The sequence below is a fragment of the Oncorhynchus masou genome, chromosome 33, assembly GCF_036934945.1.
Source record: "Oncorhynchus masou masou isolate Uvic2021 chromosome 33, UVic_Omas_1.1, whole genome shotgun sequence".
In the NCBI taxonomy this organism is placed as follows: domain Eukaryota; kingdom Metazoa; phylum Chordata; class Actinopteri; order Salmoniformes; family Salmonidae; genus Oncorhynchus; species Oncorhynchus masou.
The window spans coordinates 37,487,964-37,508,959 of record NC_088244.1 but is presented as its reverse complement, the minus strand read 5'-3'; the positions used below and the strand labels follow the sequence as shown (position 1 = coordinate 37,508,959).

The 20,996-nt window shown below is 44.5% G+C and overlaps 1 pseudogene; it reads right to left on the bottom strand.

Moving 5' to 3' along the window:
• Positions 1-20,996, bottom strand: part of LOC135528469 (low-density lipoprotein receptor-related protein 1-like) — a 155,764-nt pseudogene that overhangs the window by 97,097 nt on the left and 37,671 nt on the right.

Below are 20,996 nucleotides of genomic sequence, written 5' to 3'. Positions count from 1 at the left end.
CCCTACCGGCCTAGTGTGTTGCACTCGCAAATGCTTCACAATGTATTTCTTTGTAGACTATAGCCTTGAAATAATATATCCTGAATAATTAATTTCCGTTCTTTCTTAGGCTCCCTGTCTGGCTCCTGACCTATTTAGACTGTTTATATGCTGTTTATATGCTGTGTAGCCTATTTGAAATGATGAGCGTTTCTTACATTCACCTTTTCATGTTTATTATAATACATTTCACTCAAAATCATATGGATTTGTTCCAATACTTCAAAAGCAAATAGGTAGTCCCAGTAGTTTTTTTTCTGGAAGAAAGCAGGATTTCTGACTCCTCAACTACACACACACACACAGACAGAGAGAGACAGAGAGAGGAGAGAGACAGAGAGAGGAGAGAGAGAGACACAGACAGACAGAGAGAGAGAGACACAGAGAGGAGAGAGAGGAGAGAGAGACAGAGAGGAGAGAGAGACACAGAGAGGAGAGAGGAGAGAGAGACACAGAGAGGAGAGAGAGACAGAGAGGAGAGAGAGGAGAGAGAGACACAGAGAGGAGAGAGAGACACAGAGAGGAGAGAGAGGAGAGAGAGACACAGAGAGGAGAGAGAGGAGAGAGAGACACAGAGAGGAGAGAGAGGAGAGAGAGACACAGAGAGGAGAGAGGAGAGAGAGACACAGAGAGGAGAGAGAGGAGAGAGAGACACAGAGAGGAGAGAGAGACAGAGAGACAGAGAGACAGAGAGAGAGAGAGAGAGAGAGAGAGAGTAGGTGAGTGATGCTGAGTGCTCTCCCAAACAGGGAAGCACAGAGGAGGAATCCTAATCCTCCACCTGGACCCTATTCCCTATGTGATGCACTACTTCTGACCAGGTCCCATATGGCTCTGGTCAAAAAAAGTGGTGAGCTAGGGAATAGGGGTGCCATTTTCTGGAGCACGGTTTCCATGTGTTCGATGACATTCCATTGAGGCCGTTCCAGCCATTATTGTGTGCCGTCATCCCCTCAGCAGCCTCCACTGGCGTAGGCCGTTGTTTGCGGTCTCCGTGGAGGAATGGGGAGAGCCAGAGAGGGTGAGCAAACAGACCCAAACACCGGCAGTATGTGCTAAACACACAGGAGGATTAACTAATAAGAGTGGCAAACAGCCACAGACGAGCTTGCGTACGCATGCATACTACTGACTGTACACATGAATGGACAACGCCATGGATCACGTGATCCCAGTGGAGGCTGCTGGAGGGGAGGACTGCTCATGAATGACGTCAGGAACAGAGCAAGCGGAGGTGGCGTCAAACACCTGGAAACCAACGTTGGATGTATTTGATACCATTCCACCTCTTCTGCTCCCCAGCCAGTACCACGAGCCCGTCCTCCCAAATGAAGGTGCCGCCAACCGCCTGTGCGCGACACTGTTCCTTCCTGTGCGGAGACTCAATGGCACATTGAAGCCAAATGCAGTTGGTTAAGATGGCGTCTCATGGAGCCCTACTGTAACATACGCAGTTTGCGCCACTCCAGGAAGTGACGTTGCAGGTTAGCTCATTCCCTCTCACTGACTAACTCAAATTGACGGCTGACCGGGGTACTGCTGGGTGCCATTAGCAACTCAATTACCCTTATACAGTTGAGGCCAAATATATTGGCACCCTTGCACTTTTCTTAAATAATTTCCCATTTCTTCTAAAATAAGTTGACAATGAAGAAAAACTGTTGGTCTTCACACTTTGTTATTTTGTTTTTCAACATTGCAGAACCAATTATATTTTGTTACGTTAAGTTTAAAATAAAAAGTATTGGCACCCCATAGCTAGTAATTGGTTGCACAGCCTTTGGCCAAGCTAACCGCCAACAAATGCTCATTGTAGCTATAATAAGCTTGGTACCTTTCTACGAGCCCTCTTCAGCAGAGCACATTTCAGCTCGAGTCATAGGTCATGGATGTGATTAAGATCTGGACTCAGACACTGGCCACTCCAGAACAGTCCAGCGTTTCATCTTGAACCAATTCAGGATGCTTTTGATGTGCGTTTGGGGTCGTTGTCCTACTGGAAGACCCACAGCCTTCAAACAGAGACAGTTTTTGGACACCTGGTTGAACTCTGAACATTTCACCAGATCTTGCACAGAGTCAAGGCGTCCAGTCCCAAAGCAACGCGTTATCGAACCTTCCACATACATACACATGTGAGGGCACACCTGCACAACCTAGAATGTTCACGCGTACAGACAAAACACAAGCAGTAATATTAACAGCATACAGGCTCATCTTTTGATTCTATTAACTGCCACCAATAGCCTATACTGCAAGACTCTGATATTATCTTCACCAACAATCCAGGAATGAAAAGTGATAACAGAATGGAGCTAGTGGGTCATAAACCCAGCTTTACCACACTGTCCGGCCTAGTTCCTTACTAGCCAGACAGACAGAGAAACATGACGCAACACAACCATAATGACAAGACAATAAACTCATTCTGGACCCAGAATCGAGCATAATAATTAACATGACGACTTTTCAAAATCTCTTGCCTCAAGTAGGTTTGCCGGTGCTTTCAATCGATTTTCCTTTCAAAAATGACTTGGAATTTATTATAGGTCCCAGGTCTGTTGGTGCCGTCTTGCCAATATCCATAAGAGCACAAACAGATCAGGGATCAGGCTATAAAGAAGGGCGTGCATAAATCATGGAGGGTTTCCATTGTGGAACGGGAGCAGAGAGGGACACTACCCTGACCCCATTCTCTTTCCCTGTCAATTAAACACTAGTGTGGAGATTATATGAGAGGCCTTGCCCCCTAACTGGCCTCTTCAGTCCCCAGAGAGAGAGAGAGAGAGAAAGAAAGAGAGATAAAGAGAAAGAGAGATAAAGAGAGAGAGAGAAAGAGAGATAAAGAGAAAGAGAGATAAAGAGAGAGAAAGAGAGAGAGAGAGAAAGAGAGAGAAAGAGAGCGAGAGAGAGAGAAAGAGAGCGAGAGATAAAGATAGAAATAAAGAGAGCGAGAGAGAAAGAGCGAGAGAGAGCGAGAGATAAAGAGAGCGAGAGTGAGTGAGAAAGAGAGAGATAAAGAGAGCGAGAAAGAGAGATAAAGAGAGCGAGAAAGAGAGTTGCCGGAAGTTCTTTAAATCGGCAGAGATGTGTGTGAAAGCCTCAGCTGCCCAGTAACACAGTAGACAGGGCAAAACCTGGCCATAACCCACATTTTAAAAACACCCTTCCACCACTCCTCAACCTCCCAAACCTAGCTCCACCATATTACCTGGTCACTCAAATGTATTATACTGCCATAAATTCCTCCCTTGCCTGCCTCCTACTCTGACTCCCTCACTCCCCTTGTCAACAACTTCTGGATAATTCTTTGAACACAGCGAATGACAGAAGTGCGCTTTGACCCATCATGACCAGGCTAGGGTCCACTTGGGTTGGGCAAGCCGGCAGTTTGTTCAAGCAAACACTGGGATGCTTGTGAAATGGTGAGGCTTTTCATGAAATTGGAGGGCTCATGCACACACACACGCACTCAAACAACGTCGCAGCAGAAAGTTCTGGCAAACACACTGTCACTGGTGTGTGGTGTGGTAGTCCATCCTCACGGGGACAGATGGACCAGTGTGCTCGACCGGGGACAGGCACTGCGGGTCATGTCTCGATGACATCATCGGCGGGAACATTGCGCGAGGCAGGGAATCTGTCCCTTTAACCTACATCACACAAATGTCACTTCAACTCTTATCCCCCCCCCCCAATTCTGCTCAATGTGTTCCTGCTAGAATTTCCAGTAAGCCGAATTATGAACACATAAAACTTAAGCAGAATTGTAAACAAAAAACTAAAGCGGAAGTAATAAACACATTTTTAAAAAGCGGAAGTAATAAACACATTAAAAAAAGCGGAATTACAAACACATTGAAAAAAGCAGAATTACAAACACATTTAAAAAAGCGGAATTACAAACACATTTTTAAAAAGCGGAAGTAATAAACACATTTTTAAAAAGCGGAAGTAACTTAAATGTAAATGTAAATGTAAACACATTTTAAAAAGCGGAAGTAATAAACACATTTTAAAAAGCGGAAGTAATAAACACATTTTAAAAAGCGGAATTATAAACATATTTAAAAAAGCGGAATTATAAACATATTTAAAAAAGCGGAAGTAATAAACACATTAAAAAAAGCGGAATTATAAACACATTTTTAAAAAGCGGAGGTAATAAACACATTTTAAAAAGCGGAATTACAAACACATTAAAAAAAGCGGAATTACAAACACATTTTTAAAAAGCGGAATTAAACACATTTTAAAAAAGCGGAATTATAAACACATTTTAAAAAAGCGGAAGTAATAAACACATTTTAAAAAGCGGAAGTAATAAACACATTTTAAAAAGCGGAAGTAATAAACACATTTTAAAAATCGGAAGTAATAAACACATTTTAAAAAGCGGAAGTAATAAACACATTTTAAAAATCGGAAGTAATAAACACATTTTAAAAAGCGGAAGTAATAAACACATTTTAAAAAAGCGGAAGTAATAAACACATTTAAAAAAAGCAGAAGTAATAAACACGTTTTAAAAAGCGGAAATACAAACACATAAAAAAAAGCGGAATTATAAACACATTTAAAAAAATGCAGAAGTAATAAACATTTTAAAAAGCGGAATTACAAACACATTAAAAAAAGCGGAATTATAAAAACATTTTAAAAAAGCGGAAGTAATAAACACATTTTAAAAAAGCGGAAGTAATAAACACATTTTTAAAATGCGGAATTATAAAGACAAAACTAAAGCCGAATTATAAATGCATAAAACGAAAAAAATATTCCAAAGAAAAAGAGAGGCCATATCTTTCTCCGTATGAGACAGGACTGTGTGTACCTGTCAGTTCTAATGTGCACGGGTCTTTCCAGAGCCCGTTGGTGTTCTAGGACGTTGGCCAGCAGACACCCGTTTGTTTGGCGTCAATATTTGTTGTTGGGGAACGCACCAAACCAACAAAAATGTCCCAGTATTATAAACATCATGGCATCAAATATGTTTGACTAATATCACTCAACCTCAGCTTTATGAATCCTCTGTTCTCGTTCTTTATCTCTCCAGTCCCCCCCCCCCACACACAACTTTAATCTCTTCTCTTTTCCAATAAACACAGTCTTCCACCATCAGCTGCTTTAATGAGACGGCCTCCGTTATCACAATAGCTCCTCTTCACTCTGGGGGAAAAAAAGTCATTCATTTATCAAATCAGGCCCTAGAGGCCCGAAATCAGCCCAGGCTCTGAGGCCACTTCCCCGGCTCTGGCTGGCAGAGCGGAGCATATATCCAGACAGCCAACCGGGCCGACAGAAAGGAGGAGAATCCCATCATCAAATCCAATCCCTGATATTAATTAGAGCCATAGAGAGGACATTATTGAGGCTTCTCATTGTGGAACCAGACAAAAAAAAGAAGATAAAAGCCACACAGAGGGGACATATTGGCTGTCTGAAATAGCCTCCTATTTCCTGGCCAAAAGTAATGCACTATATAGGGAATACGTTGTCATTTCGGACAGCTATCGAGTTCATAGTGTCGCATTGTGGAACCAGACAGAAAAGGCACACAGTCACTGGCTGCAACAGGATTGGCTGCCCCAGTGTCCTGTAGGAACTAGGAAGGACCCCAGAAAGCTGTGTGTGTGTGTTACCTCGACAGTGTGGCCCCTCGTCCCAGCCGTCAGTGCAGTCAGGGCTCCCATCACACAGCCTGCTCATGTGGATACACACATCTGTCCCCAGACACTCAAACTCATTGGCCGGACACCGGGACACTCTGTGTGGACCTGCAACACAAAAACGCACAGCAGACAGACGCACACATTAGTCCGGGATCAAAATGTACCACAGGAACGAGTGAAAGTCGTAGGATGGCACCCTGCAAACACGACTACATTTACAAATATCAGCTTCAAAACACACATCCTCAAAACGAAATCAGGGACTTAAAAAAACAAGCTCTGACTTTTATTCACCCCACCCCCCAAAACAAAGCCTGTGAGTGGAGGGTACATTTCCAATGCCCGGGAGATGTTTAAAAATGTTTTCAAAAGATGAGAACATCTTTAAAAAGGGTCAATCAGAGTGTCGTTCAGCCAGTCAGCCTCAGCCAGACCGCTATGGAGAAGTGTTTAGTGTTAAATAGGTCCTGCCAGGCTGTAGCCTCACCATTCACAAGCCGTGCTGTGACAAGTAGTGGACTGACGGCAGTCTATTAAGCCGGCAGGGGCATCTAGCGGTTTGCGTTTCCTTTGTCAAGACTTAGGCCACGAGCTGACCGTACAGAACAGCTCTGAATATTGCTTAAAGGTTGTTGTGTTGCCACGGCGCTGAGAGGATCTTAGAGCTCCTACCTAGGCTGCTAGCTAGGGATTGGACAATGTTTTTTTTGTTCTGCTCTTTAACAGAAAGAAAAGAAAAAACATGTCAACGCACCTGTTCCCGCAAGCACACACGGTAAGTTAGAATTCAAAACCACATCCCTGAGAACAAACGTTAAAAATTTAAAAAAAATGCTTGTTAGATGGGACCAAAGTCCTGTGTACAGGGGAACACACTGAATCCATTTCTCAATTTCAGACAGGAACCTTTTGTCATGAAACAAAAACAGTGACAAAGGAAGTTTGTATATTACAGTCAACAAATGGTAAAGAATACCAAGTGGTCTCTCTCTCATCCTCTCCAGAAGAAACTAGGATTTCTCATCTGTCTCTCTCTCATTTTGCCCCTACCCCTCAATTCAATTTAATGGGCTTTATTGGAATGGGAAACACATGTTTACATTGCCAAAGCAAGTGAAATAGATTAAACAAAAAAATGTTCAGTTGACATTACACTCACAAAAGATCCAAAAGAATAAAGACATTTGAAATGTCATATTATGTCTATATACAGTGCTGTAATGATGCGCAAATAGTTAAAGTACAAAAGGGAAAATAAATAAACATAAATATAAGTTGTATTTACAGTGGTGTTTGTGCTTCACTGGTTGCCCTTTTCTTGTGGCAACAGGTCACAAATCTTGCTGCTGTGATTGCACACTGGTATTTCAACCAATAGATATGGAAGTTTATCAACATCGGATTTGTTTTTTTTTTCAAATTCTTGTGGGTCTGTGTAATCTGGAGGGAAATATGAGTCTCTGATATGGTCATACATTTGGCAGGAGGTCAGGAAGTGCAGCTCAGATTCTACCTCATTCTGTGGACAGTATGCACATAGCCTGTCTTCTCTTGAGAGCCAGGTCTGCCTACGACGGCCTTTCTCAATGCTCACTGAGTCTGTACATAGTCAAAGATTTCCTCATTTTGGGTCAGTCACAGTGGTCAGGTATTCTGCCACTGTGTACTCTCTTTTTAAAGCTAAATAGCATTCTAGTTTGCTTAGTTTTTTTGTAAAATCTTTCCAATGTGTCAAGTAATCATCTTTTTGTTTTCTCATGATTTGGTTATGTCTATTTGTGTTGCTGTCCTGGAGCTCTGTGAGGTCTGTTTGTGTTCGTGAACAGAGCCCCAGGACCGGCTTGCTTAGGGGGCTCTTCTCCAGGTTCATCTCTCGGTAGGTGATGTCTTTCTTAACCTTTTTGGTATAGGGGGCATCATTTTCACTTTTGGATGAATAGCGTGCCCAGAGTGAACTGCCTCCTACTCTGTCCCAGATGCTAATATATGCATATTATTATTAGTATTGGATAGAAAACACTGAAGTTTCTAAAACTGTTTGAATGATGTATGTGAGTATAACATAACTCATACGGCAGGCGAAAACCTGAGAAAAATCCAACCAGGAAGTGGGACATTAAAGGTTTGTAGTTTTTCAAAGCTTGGCCTACCGAATACACATTGAGATATGGATAAAGTTGCACTTCCTACGGCTTCCACTAGATGTCAACCGTCTTTAGAAACTTGAATGAGGATTCTACTATAAAGGAGGGGCTCATGAGATCTCTGAGTCAGTGGTCTGGCATAGTGCCTTGGTCTCATGACGCGCGCTTGACAGAGTTACCTCTTGTTCCAGTGCTTTTCTTCAGACAAATTAATTCTCCGGTTGGAACATTATTGATGTTTTATGTTAAAAACATCCTAAAGATTCCATACATCGATTGACATGTTTCTAAAGGACTGTAATGGAACTTTTCGAGTTTTTGTCTGGACGAAGTGCCTGCGCCTCATGAAGATGGATTACTGGGCTGAACACGCTAACAACAAGTGGCTATTTGGACATAAATGATGGACTTTATGGAACAAATCAGTCATTTATTGTCGAACTGGGAATCCTGGGAGTGCCTTCTGATGAGCGCCATTCTCAGATTATGCTTTTTCCGTAAAAAAGTTTTTTTGAAATCTGACTTAGCGATTGCATTAAGGAGAAGTCTATATTTAATTATGTGAATAACAGTTGTATCTTTTATCAATGTTTATTATGAATATTTCTGCAAAATCACCGGATGTTTTGGAATCAAAACATTACTGCATATAACGCGCCAATGTAAACTGAGATTTTTGGATAAAAATATGCACATTATCGAACAAAACATACATTAGTGATTAATTTGATCTATATTTCTACTTTTTGTGACTCGAGAGGAGTCACAAAAAGAGGGGAGAGGTATGTATAGTTTGTGTGCTCTAGGGCAACGGTGTCTAGAGGGAATTTGTATTCGTGGTCCTGGCAACTGGACTTTTTTTGGAACACCCTTATTTGTGTCATACTGATATTTACTGTCAGGGCCCAGGTCTGACAGAATCTGTGCAGAAGATCTAGGTGCTGCTGTAGCCCCTCCTTGGTTGGGGACAAAAGCACCAGATCAGCAAACAGTAAACATTTGACTTCAGATTCTAGTAGAGTGAGGCCGACTGTTCTATTGCTCTCACCAATTCATTGATATACATGTTGGAGAGAGTGGGGCTTAAGCTGCATCCCTGTGGAAAGAAATGTCTGTTTTTTGCCAATTAAAAAACACACACTTGTTATTCGTGTACATGGATTTTATGTCGTACACCCCAACAACCCTTTCCATCAATTTGCATAGCATAATCTCATGCCAAATTGAGCCAAAATCTTTTTTTGAAATCAACAAAGCATGAGAAGACTTTGCCTTTGTTTTGGTTTGTTTGTCAATTAGGGTGTGCAGGGTGAATACGTGGTCTGTCGTACAGTAATTCGGTAAAAAAGCTGAGAATGATGTTAAAAGAGTTTAAGTATAGCCAATTGGAATTTGTGGTCTGTATATGTTACCATTTCATTTAGCATACCATCAACCCCACAGTTCTTTTGGGGTTGGTAGGGTTTATATTTGGTCCTGTAGAGAGAGAGAGAGAGAGAGAATGACAGAGGGAGCGAGAGAGCGAGAAACGAAAGAGAAAGCCTGGCCTCCTGCGCAGGAGAAGAAGAAAACATTAGCTTTGGAGTGTCTTGCAAGGTTTGGATTTCATAAGAATAGTTGAAGGTTCTTAATGTCTTATTTTCTTGAGGTGAGGTCAAGTACAACCAGGCGTTTGAAGTTATAACAAAAACTAAACTAAATCATAGACTAGCCAAGCCGACTGCAGAGAGAAAGACCTGCATGGGGTAAAGTGGTATTATATGCTCCCCAATGTCTCCAAGGTAAATTCATTCTGAAGTCACAATGCAATAACAGATGCTTCTAATCAGATTATCTGACATAGACAGTGGATAAAACACGCTACAAGTGCCCGAGGACATCACTAGTAGCCAGTTTGAAATGCATCCGTTTCCCATTTATGAGCCTTTACGACATTCATGGAGAGTCCTCAGTCTATCATATCTACAGCCACCACAGAAGGTAGTCACGCGTCACAGTCACTGTGCCTCCACCACAGAAACGTCTACGTCGACTCCGCTCTACTTCAGTGTAGTACTACACCTGGCTCAGCACCAGTGCCGCAGGTACCAGAGCCTTTAGATAGAATGAAATACCTCAATAGGTTTCGAATGTAGACACAGTAAACCACAGTAATGTGCCGGAACAGCAATGGAACAGCAAGTCGTCTTAGTTCGACATAATAAAATAGCTCAATATAAATCTCTGCAAGTAGATTAGCCACTCCAGGGGACACTGCCTCATACCCAGACCTCCCAACATCTTGTCCTCTCAAAGCTCCTGCTTTACATTCAATCAACTCTGAGCCTAGCCTTTTCCCAATAGACTGCAGGATATGAAACAAACTAGCTTGCCCACAGAATGGCTCTGTTTGGCAACACGCCAAACCCGGTACGGGACATATTGTCGATTTACTGTTGTCCCAAACAGTTGTCCATTGAAATCAAAAAGGAAAATAATGGCCTGGGGGAAAACTAGATATAGCGGGTAATGAGAATGCCAAATCCCTTTCTAAGCCCGAAAGGTCTGCGCAAGACCTAAGAGTTGCATGAGGAAAGTAAACAGAAAGGAAAATGAGGAATTTAATAGCAGGGAGCGGGACATAAGACAACCATCCCGGATTACACAGTGACTTTAAGACGAGGATAATAAATGGTGGCCTCTGGCCTGTCTGGGAAGTTGTTGGCCGTCTATCGAGTGACACAGACCAACTCTCCCACACCACACAGGCAACGGCTGCCGAGTGACTTCCTCCTTGATCTGTCAGTGGCACCGGTCAGCACATTGCTGTGCAGCACAGTCAAAGGGAGGCCGGCCTTGCCTTCCGCCACCTCAGGTCTCTAGAAAAACACAATTCTGGTTCGAAGCCAAGACCAGCATTTCCTACAAGATTCTAACGATGAAAAATGGCTGTGTTCCTTATAACAACCCGGGATCAATTAACATGAAGTGACCCCTGCGACTATTTTCTCTCTGAATGTTGCAAGGCTCATTCTTCCTAACGAACAACAGTTACAGATGAGAAAATGAGAACATTAGACAGGGGAGTGCAGTGTGATCCCTGCACAATAGACATTGGTTTTGTAATTCACAATCCACCTCTGTAACTAATTCTTCTCCGTTCCATTTCAACAGCATAAAGTTGTGCGTGTGCGCGGCAGCCGGATCTTTGGAGAGAGACAAAAAGGGTGCGAGTCAGAACAAGGTATGGAGCCTATTGGAGCAGTATGGAGGGCTTCGAGTATGGAGAGCTACTGAGATAAATGACATCTCCAACACTCATGACTGCTCCCAATGAGGGATAATTACAGCAATCTAATGAACTCCCTGATCACCTAATGGTGATGATACTAAATGGAAGGGGAGGGAATCCTCGCTGTTTCTTCGGGGATGTTAATGACTATGGCCTATAGAGCCAGTCTAAAGTGGGGGTATCGGTTTCATTCCATGCAGGTCTTTGTTTCAGGTGTGAGATGAGACAAGGCGAAACTATACCTTCCCCCTAACCACCTCAGACTCTTTCACCTCCTTCTGTCACCTCAACCAACCCCTGCTACACCCCCCTACCCCTCGCCCCCCTTTCCCCAGCCAGTGTGGTTACATAAAGACCATTAATTGTGACGACACCCCCCGTTGCGCTTTTGTCCTCGGTATAAAGGCCTGGGTTTCTTCCCGTCCTACAGGGGTCCGTGGCTCCACCGCCAGGCCTCTGACTCCCATTCAGACTGCTGTCAACTGTAATGAACATGTACCTCAGGCAGGGTCAAAGGCCTGGCTAGCGACTACACTGGAATCAGAGGCAACGTCCCAAATAGCACCCTACTCCCTATATAAAAAAAGACGCTACATTTGACTGAAGTAGTGGACTATGAAAAGGAAATATGGTGCAATTTGAGATGCATCAACAGTGTACCGGACAGTAACTACTCAGCACACACATATGCGTGGTCTGCCCTGTCTGACCCTACAGTACCAGACCTATAAACACAGCTCTCGTAGAGAGCTTACACACCGAGGACACTTGCCTACCGGAACGAATGTAATCATCCGTGGTGCCAAATCCAGACATGTAGAGGTGACATTTAACTAATACGTCCAGTGAACACATGTCAGAGAGGGCAGAGGCTCCTGCAAAAGACTTATAACTCTCCAGACAAAGTGATTGTTCATGTAAGCCTCATCTCAGACATAGTGTTTTCTACACAACATTCAATCCAATTCCATAAACTCTCTCCCAGACTCCCACCTCGTCTGAATTAATAAATAGCAGAACAGCATTTTATAAATGTTTCATATGTCCAGAGGTTGTTATAAAAAGGCAGGATATCATGAGGATATCTCCACGAACATAATGTCAGACTTTTCCTTACAACTTCAGATACAACAAAACAGTCCCTTTGCATATTGCCTAAAATAGCACTGGGTGATAGTGGTGAGACAGCCAGCCAGGAAAAGGGAACAGAGGATGACTAACATGTCTGAAAGGTAGGGAATAAAAACTAAAAACACAGCGCCAATTACACAAGAGGAAAGACTGGAGAAATTAGATTTGAGGACGAGAGAACAGAGGCTTGCTTGCTATGTCTAGATAGTCAGCATGGGTGTAGAGTGGAGAGAGAGATAGACGGAGAGGCGAGGCAGAGGGAGAAGTGGGGGTGGGGGGGAAGAGAATGTGTGTGTGTGTGTGTGTGTGTGTGTGTGTGTGTGTGTGTGTGTGTGTGTGTGTGTGTGTCAAAAGATAGCACCAGAAGAGACAGAGGGAAAACAGAAGCGATGCCTGTCTGGCGTGAGAAAGCCCTGTATTCCCTGGCTACTGACAGGCCTTGGAGGGTGAAGAGGGCTCCGGAGCACCGGTCTGAGGGATTTACAGGGCTTTGCTCCTTCCTCTGTGGAAGTCTCGTGTGTGTGTGTGTGTGTGTGTGTGTGTGTGTGTGTGTGTGTGTGTGTGTGTGTGTGTGTGTGTGTGTCTGCACCTGCTGCCCCTCCAACCTCTACAGCAGCCCCTGTTAACGGGACAATGAGCACGCACACACACACACACACACACACACACACACACACACACACACACACACACACACACACACACACACACACACACACACACACACACACGATAGGCAACTGGAGAGAACCTCCCCCATTTCTCTCTAAAGGGATTATTTTAGCTTTATAATACAAACCCACTTCCTGAATGCTGAATACTTGGCCGCGTCGCAAATCTCACCATATCCTCCATATCGTGCACTACTTTTCACCAGAGCCCTACAGGTCCTGGTCAAAGGTAGTGCACTAAATAGGGACCAGGGTGTCAATTGGGAGACAGTCCTAATCTGGTCATTTTCTGTTGTATAAAAGATCCTTTTCCCCTTGGATAAGCCATTCCCTGACACTCCTTTAGTTCACAGACGTTTCCTCCACTGGTGTCTCCATCCCTCCACCGTTTCTCCCCACCACCCCTACATCCCCCCCACCCCTCCCACACCCCTCCCACATCCACATCCCTCCCACATCCACACCACTCCTAAATCCCCCACATCTCAGTCCTGTGTGGCTCAGCTGAATGTTGGTTCCGTTCCCATGGGGGACCAGTACAAACAAAATGTGAAAATGTATGCACTCACTACTGTATATGGCCTCCACCCCTCTGCTCTTTCCCTCTTCCCAGGGGGAAGAGTCAGCCGATGCATGACAGACAGACGGCTCAGACAAACAGGGGCCACACACTGACACTGACACACACACACACACCCTCCAGTCGGGGCTCAAGGGCACAAGATGTACAGATAACCTTGATGTGTGGCCTTGCCGCCCGGGGCCTGGCTAGCTCGGGAAGCTGCAGCGAGCAGATAACTCAATCACCCAGCTCTCCTCGGAAGCTTCAGGCTACAGCATCCTCCATAACCATCCACCTCCAATGGGGCAGTGAGAGAGAGTGTGTGTGTGTGTGTGTGTGTGTGTGTGTGTGTGTGTGTGTGTGTGTGTGTGTGTGTGTGTGACTGTAATAATACCACAGCGTGGACACGTCACTCCTCTCAGCATCTTTATCCTGTACAGGCACGGACCCATCAGCTGTCGTAGTCAATATTACATTCCATCTGTCCATACTGTCATTCCAGAGGACTGGACCATAGTGTGTCCCCTGATGCTAAACTACAACAATTACGTAGTGATATAAGCAAAGTTGGAGCTTTCGAGGGGGTCAGCTAGGTGACTTTAGGGAGGTTGTGGTTGTCTTGGAGCATGGTGCCCCCATAGGAACAAGGAAGGGGTTGGTATACCAGAGGGCTAGAGTGCTTCAATAGAACTATAGGGAGCGGCTGGAAGTTAACAAGTGCTAATTGACCATTGTTTTTCAGCTCGTTTTCTCCCACTGACACAATAGAAGCTGTTAACATACCTTCTGAATACAAAGGCAAAGCGATTTGCATGATTCAAATGCATCTCGACCAGCCCATCTTGGACATTAGCATGCTAAATGGAGAACTGGGATTCTCTGCCTCTAACTCTATTACAGGGGCTGAGTCACTGGCTTACTGGTGCTCTTTCATGCCGTCGCTAGGAGGGGTGCGTCACTTGAGTGGGTTGAGTCACTGATGTGATCTTCCTGTCTGGGTTGGCGCCCCACCTTGGGTGGTGCCATGGCAGAGATCTTTGTGGGCTATACTCTGCCTTGTCTCAGGATGGTAAGTTGGTGGTTGAAGATATCCCTCTAGTGGTGTGGGGGCTGTGCTTTGGCAAAGTGGGTGGGGTTATATCCTTCCTGTTTGGCCCTGTCCGGGGGTATCATCAGATGGGGCCACAGTGTCTCCTGACCCCTACTGTCTCAGCCTCCAGTATTTATGCTGCAGTAGTTTGTGTGTCGGGGTCTAGGGTCAGTTTGTTATATCTGGAGTACTTCTCCTGTCTTAAATCGTGTCCTGTGTGAATTTAAGTATGCTCTCTCTAATTCTCTCTTTCTTTCTCTCTCTCGGAGGACAACGAGCCCTAGGGCCATGCCTCAGGACTACCTGGCATAATGACTCCTTGCTGTCCCCAGTCCACCTGGCCGTGCTGCTGCTCCAGTTTCAACTGTTCTGCCTGCGGCTATGGAATCCTGACCTGTTCACCGGACATGCTACCTGTCCCAGACCTATTATTTGACCATGCTGGTAATTTATGAACATTTGAACATCTTGGCCATGTTCTGTTATAATCTCCACCCGGCACAGCCAGAAGAGAACTGGCCCACCCCTCATAGCCTGGTTCCCCTCTAGGTTTCGGCCTTTCTAGGGAGTTTTTCCTAGCCAACGTGCTTCGACACCTGCATTGCTTGCTGTTTGGGGTTTTAGGCTGGGTTTCTGTACAGCACTTTGAGATATCAGCTGATGTACGAAGGGCTATACAAATACATTTGATTTGAAAAGGGCAGGGAGAAAGTTGAACACAGAATTGCGGGGAAGGGTAGTAAATCGTTGCATAAAGTGGCTTAGGTTGAATCGAGAGAGACTCATCTAAAGGAGAGAGAAAGTGCTTACTTACTACAGAGACCCATTCAAACATCTGGTCCCAGTTGCTGCATTTCTGAACCAAACCACAATGAACGTGGCTCTGGCATCGCATCACAAAGCACCTAATTGCACACAGACTTACAGATGGGTTTTGTCTTCCGGGTACTTTGCAGATCGCAAAACTAGCTGGAACCACCATTATGACATTGCAACTCGCATTGTAATAAAAAAATAAAAAGCCCACCGTCGGGTTTATACCAACGAATACATTTGAACAGCACATTTGGTTCCATGTATAAAGCGCTTACAACAACAACAAAAAAAAGACGCCTCAGTCCTCAATTAGGAGTCGGTTGGATTTCATTCAGGCAAAATACTTTTGTAAGCGTTCGGCCCATTCGCTTACTTTAGAAAATAACAGAATCCGGTCTTGTAAAATGTCCTAACCTCATAGTCCATTACACAACAGTATAAACACAACAGAAAGAAACTGGACGAAAAGCATGGTAATAAACCATGCATGAGTGGGGACTGACGGTGCATCGAGAGAGAGACAGGGAAGCAGACTGTAGTTTCACCCAGTGAATTTATGTTTGCTTTCTGATACTTCGCCTACCTGAAATAGATTCACTTCTTCTCTCAAAACACAAAGACATGCACTCAAAACACACCCACCTACCTTCCTACCCCACCTCACCAACCCTGGGTGTTTTAAGAAGTGCATAAAGTATGTGGATCCCTGGTTGATGCTTTGGTTTCACTCTTCCTGTTCCTGTACTGTGCCATTAGAGGGGATTCCTGAGGTAAGACAGATCCGTTATGTAATGACCTGCTACAGACTTCAAGGAGACAACTTTGTACGCCTCCAGACACACAATCTCCCCATCACAACAGATTTACTTACTGTACATTAGCTGAATAACATACAGTTTAAATAACTTTTTACACCAAAAAAAAAAAAAAGCCTTTAGAATCACAAAAAGGAAGAATACAGCGAGGAACATGACTCATTGTAGCTCAATCCTGAAGGCTGGTGTCACTGTGGGCCACTTCCTGAGCCCTGGCTGAGCTGAAGGACACTTGGGGCGAAGTCTTGTGTTTCTAAGCAATAGGAAGCATGCAGTGTTGCACTGCATGGAGGGAGCCCACAGAGAGGGGTTTATAGGGTCACACCTGCAGACACAGGCCTGTACACGCAACAGGCTGATGGTTGTCTGGGAGCATTGACGCTCTGGGAGAGAGGAGGGGGGAAGGAGAGTGCGAGAGAAAGACACCGAGACGGAGGGAGAAAGAGAGGGAGAGACAAAGAAAAAAAAGGAGACAGAGAGAACGAGAGGGGGGGGGGGGTCCTGACTATGGGCCGTGTACCTGGCAACCCGCCAACCTTCTGCTCCCCCCCCCCTCTAAAAACGGCCCCCAGGCCCCTAGACCATCAAGGTGACCGCTGACCCCCCGCTCCTCCTAAAAAGGCTATAAGCGAGAACACTCTACGGTGACTCCCGGCATCAACAACCATCACCACTACTGTATGCCAGAGCCCCATATTAGCTTACAACCTCTCGTTCCTGCCTCACTAGCTCCGTCTGCATCAGATCTGGGTTTAGATGGTATTTGTTTTGCTACAAAACATAACTGTGCTTGATTGAGCTTACCCGGCACAATGGAACCAACAGAATAGTCCCAAATGTGTAAAGACGGCCCATCTGGCGAACAGACAGACTCAATCAAAACTCTCAAAATTATTTGAAAGAAAGCAAATACTATTTGAACCAATGTCTGTCTGAGTCTGTGTCTTTACCCCCCTCAGGATGATTACAATGTAGGTAAATGGGTCTGCGTAATGACAGTGCAATAACGGCAATTACAACCCCAGACAGACAGATAGAGTGAGACAGACAGAACAGCAGTGGAGCACTGCTGTCTTCCTGCAGGTTTAGTTCCTGGGCGGGTTCCCAGGGTTGTAGATCAAAGCACAATGATCGTCACCAGACAAACCCACACGCTTTCCGTTAAAAAAATCCCCCCTCCGCCTGCTATTAGGATGGCCTGCAGGTGAATTTATGGCGATGGGTTTTGCTGCAAGGACTATCATTTGGATTACTAGCGGTGGTATTTATCGAAAATGTGGCGCGCTGGGGCTTGTAGTTAAATACACAACCACTACGACTGATGTGTGGTTGTCCCGCCTAGCGATCTTCAAATGAACGCACGAACTGTCAGTCGCCCTGGATAAGAGCATCTGCTAAAATGACTCAAAATGTGAAATCAATGATGGTTTCAGTTAACTGGTCGTTGCGTAAGGGTTAAGTGGGTGTAATGTTCAGCATGAGAGCTTGGATTCATATAGCCTGGTCCCAGATCTGTTTGTGCTGTACAGCCAACTCCTATATGACAATGACTACAGGAGTTGTCAAGACAACAAACAGATGTGGGGTCCAGGCTACTGGCTGTGTGTTGCTCAGGAGAGAGAGAGAGAGAGAGAGAGAGAGAGAGAGAGAGAGAGAGAGAGAGAGAGAGAGAGGAGAGGAGAGAAAGTAGAGGGCAGGGGGTTCCTTGTTGCTTTATGTCTGTTCTTTCGCAGTGAGTGGAGCGGCATTTTCCTGATGATATATTGACCTACTTAAAGAAATAAGCAAGGCCCACGTTGGCTGCCAGCTTCGCCTGCTCAGTCACAGCATCTGATTTACAGGGCAATCACTGAGTACAGCACCAGAGTGATCCGGCAGAGAGGGAGATTGAACGACAGCCAGACGACAGGAGATAGGCAGGGAGGGGAGAGAGAGAAAGAAGGGGGAGATAGAAGAATGATGGCATCTGATCTATGGATAGAAATATAGAACAGCAACAACAACAGGGGGGGGGGGGGGTGGATACTAAGAGGTAGGGAGAGAAGGAAAGAAAAAAAACAAGAGAGAGAACAGACACCATAATTCTTCTATGGATAGAAAGATAGAACAACAACACGACAAGGGGGAGAGAGAGAAATAAGAAAAAGGGAACAAGAGAAAAATTGAGAAAGAGAAGTGTGTGTGAATTGAAAATACCTTGGGACACAATCTGCTAGTTAGTAATTAACTGAAACTGGTTATAATGCTGTAATTACAGTACTCTGATTCCCGACAACACACCCACTTGATTGTACTTTGGTCACGGGGGAGGCATGTCAAAACGAAACTATTGGGAAAGAGCAGGGAGTTGTGTTAACACCCCCTGACGTTTGAACTAAAAGCTCGGTGTAGAAAGCCAGATCTCTGTAAAGAGAGTGTCTGAGTGTGTTCGTAGAGAACTATTAACAGGCCGAGTTAAACCTTTGGATTCAGTAGGCAACTAAACGTTTCACTTCTGGAACAAAACAACAAACGCTTTGAACTCCTTAAACACACATAAATACATAGGTTTGTTAACCCCCGTCTCCTTTACGTTGCGAGTCCAGTATGGACACCCTCGAGCCACTGCCCCCACAGAGCAACACGAGACAGGAGGTTGGTGCCATCATGACCGATCCCTGCCACTCATTGTCATGTTTGGCTTGACAATCACACCAATGGGAGTAGAGCACAAACAGATCTGGGACCAGGCTAACCAGTCATTCCTGGATTGATACTCAGGAATAACTGTGTATTTTACTCCTTGTGTTACTGCGTGTTATATTTTTATTTTATTATCTCTGCATCGTTGGGAAGGGCTGGTGAGCAAGCATTTCACGGTGAATTCTACACCGGTCGTATTCGGCGCACGTGACAAATACAATTTGATTCGAGTTATCTGTAGGCCGTCATTGTAAATAAGAATTTGTTCTCAACTGACCTGCCTCGTTAAATAAAAGGTTAATTATTATTTTTTATGTTTTTTTATCTGTCCTGTTCTATTGCTGTTCTGGCATCTCTACTGCTTTTTTTTTAATTTTCCTGGAAAAGGCAACGACGGGATACAACAGAACAGAGAACGTTCAACCTGTCTAAGAGAGAGAAATCTACACAGACTGCTGAGTTGATGATATGTGGTTATATCTGTCCTGCTCTTCAGCCTAGTATGGGATTCTGGACATCCCACTGACTGCCTCCACAGAACCTAGTCACTCCTGGGTTGACATGTGGTTGACATGTGGTAATATCGGTCCTGTTTTGGGGCTCTGGGCCAGACCCTCAGTTACTCATCTCCATACGGTGTTGGAGTGTTTATCGAGAAAGAGAGAGAGAGAGAGAGAGGCCTCATTGTTTACAGCCTGTTAGGCAGAGTGGCTCTCACACTGTTGGCTTTAAAGTAGGGAAGACGGAGAGGCTGACCTGAAAACGGCTGTAGTACTCGGACCTGGGTTCAAATAGGATTTGAAAGATTGCACATAATGAATGCCTGCTTGAGGAGTGAAATGAATAGTAAAATACATTAAACTCCTGAAAGACTGAAAGACCCCCCCCCCCACCCCCCCACCCCCACCGCCCATAATCAGTTAGGCTACAAAGCAATTGGATGTAAGTGAAACGTCCATACCACTCATGTCATTTGCCCACATAGACAATGCAGTGTTTCATCTGACTGAAGAGGACTGTGTGGAGAGCAGCATTTCAGCCAACGGGAGCCCATCAAGATCAGTTCGGGTCAATTAAACCCGTCACACAGTCACTCCTGTTCCTTCAGCCTCTGTTGAACTGAAAGGAAACTCCAGCACACCGGTGATCTTGATGTCCGCACATTTCAAAATGGAGCTGTAGGGCCAACGCTTCTATTCAAATCTGGCTCGGCTCTGGTGTTTGAAATGACAATCAACGTGATACGTCGCGGATGGGTCACACTTTATTTGGATAGTCCTGATAGTATGACCATCCGTAGAGCATCTACAGATGGATCGTCAACAAACTATCTGTCGATAAGCACCCGCTTCCTGAAGGTACGGTTACGTTCAGGGTTTAAAATAAGCGTAGAAGCGTGAAGGTTCATTAGTGGCGTCATCTGTCAGAGCAGCTTATCGATCACCGCACATCTGTAAATAGCCCACCCAACTACCTCATCCCCAAATTGTTTTGTTTTTTTGTTGCTCTTTTGCACCCCAGTATCTCTACTTGCACATCATCATCTGAACATCTATCACTCCAGTGTTAGTGCTAAAATTGTAATTATTTCGCCACTATGTCCTATTTATTGCCTTTACCTCCCTAATCTTCTACACTTGCACACACTGTACATAGATTTTTCTATTGTGTTACTGACTGTACGTTTGTTTATTCCATGTATAACTCTGTTGGTTGTGTCACACTGCTTTGCTTTATATTGGCCTGGTCACAGTTGTAAATGAGAACTTGTTCTCAACTGGCCTACCCGGTTAAATAAAAGGTGAAATATATATATATATTTTTTAAGTATATAGTTGAAACGTTACTACACGTTACTATCTACAGATGGACTATCCAAATAACGTGTCACCCTCGGAAGCTCTACATCAAAACAGATTAACTGTGCCTTGAGAAACCAGCCATTGTAGGGTTTTTTGGCATAGGATTTTTGGCATAGGATTTAATTCGTTTTTTCCCCAATAACTCAGTGAAAGTCAGAGGTAACATTAGCTTCATGTGCAAGCTGACCATTCTCGAGTGGACTCGTCCATTAAAGAGGAGTCAGAGTGTTAGTTTGGCATG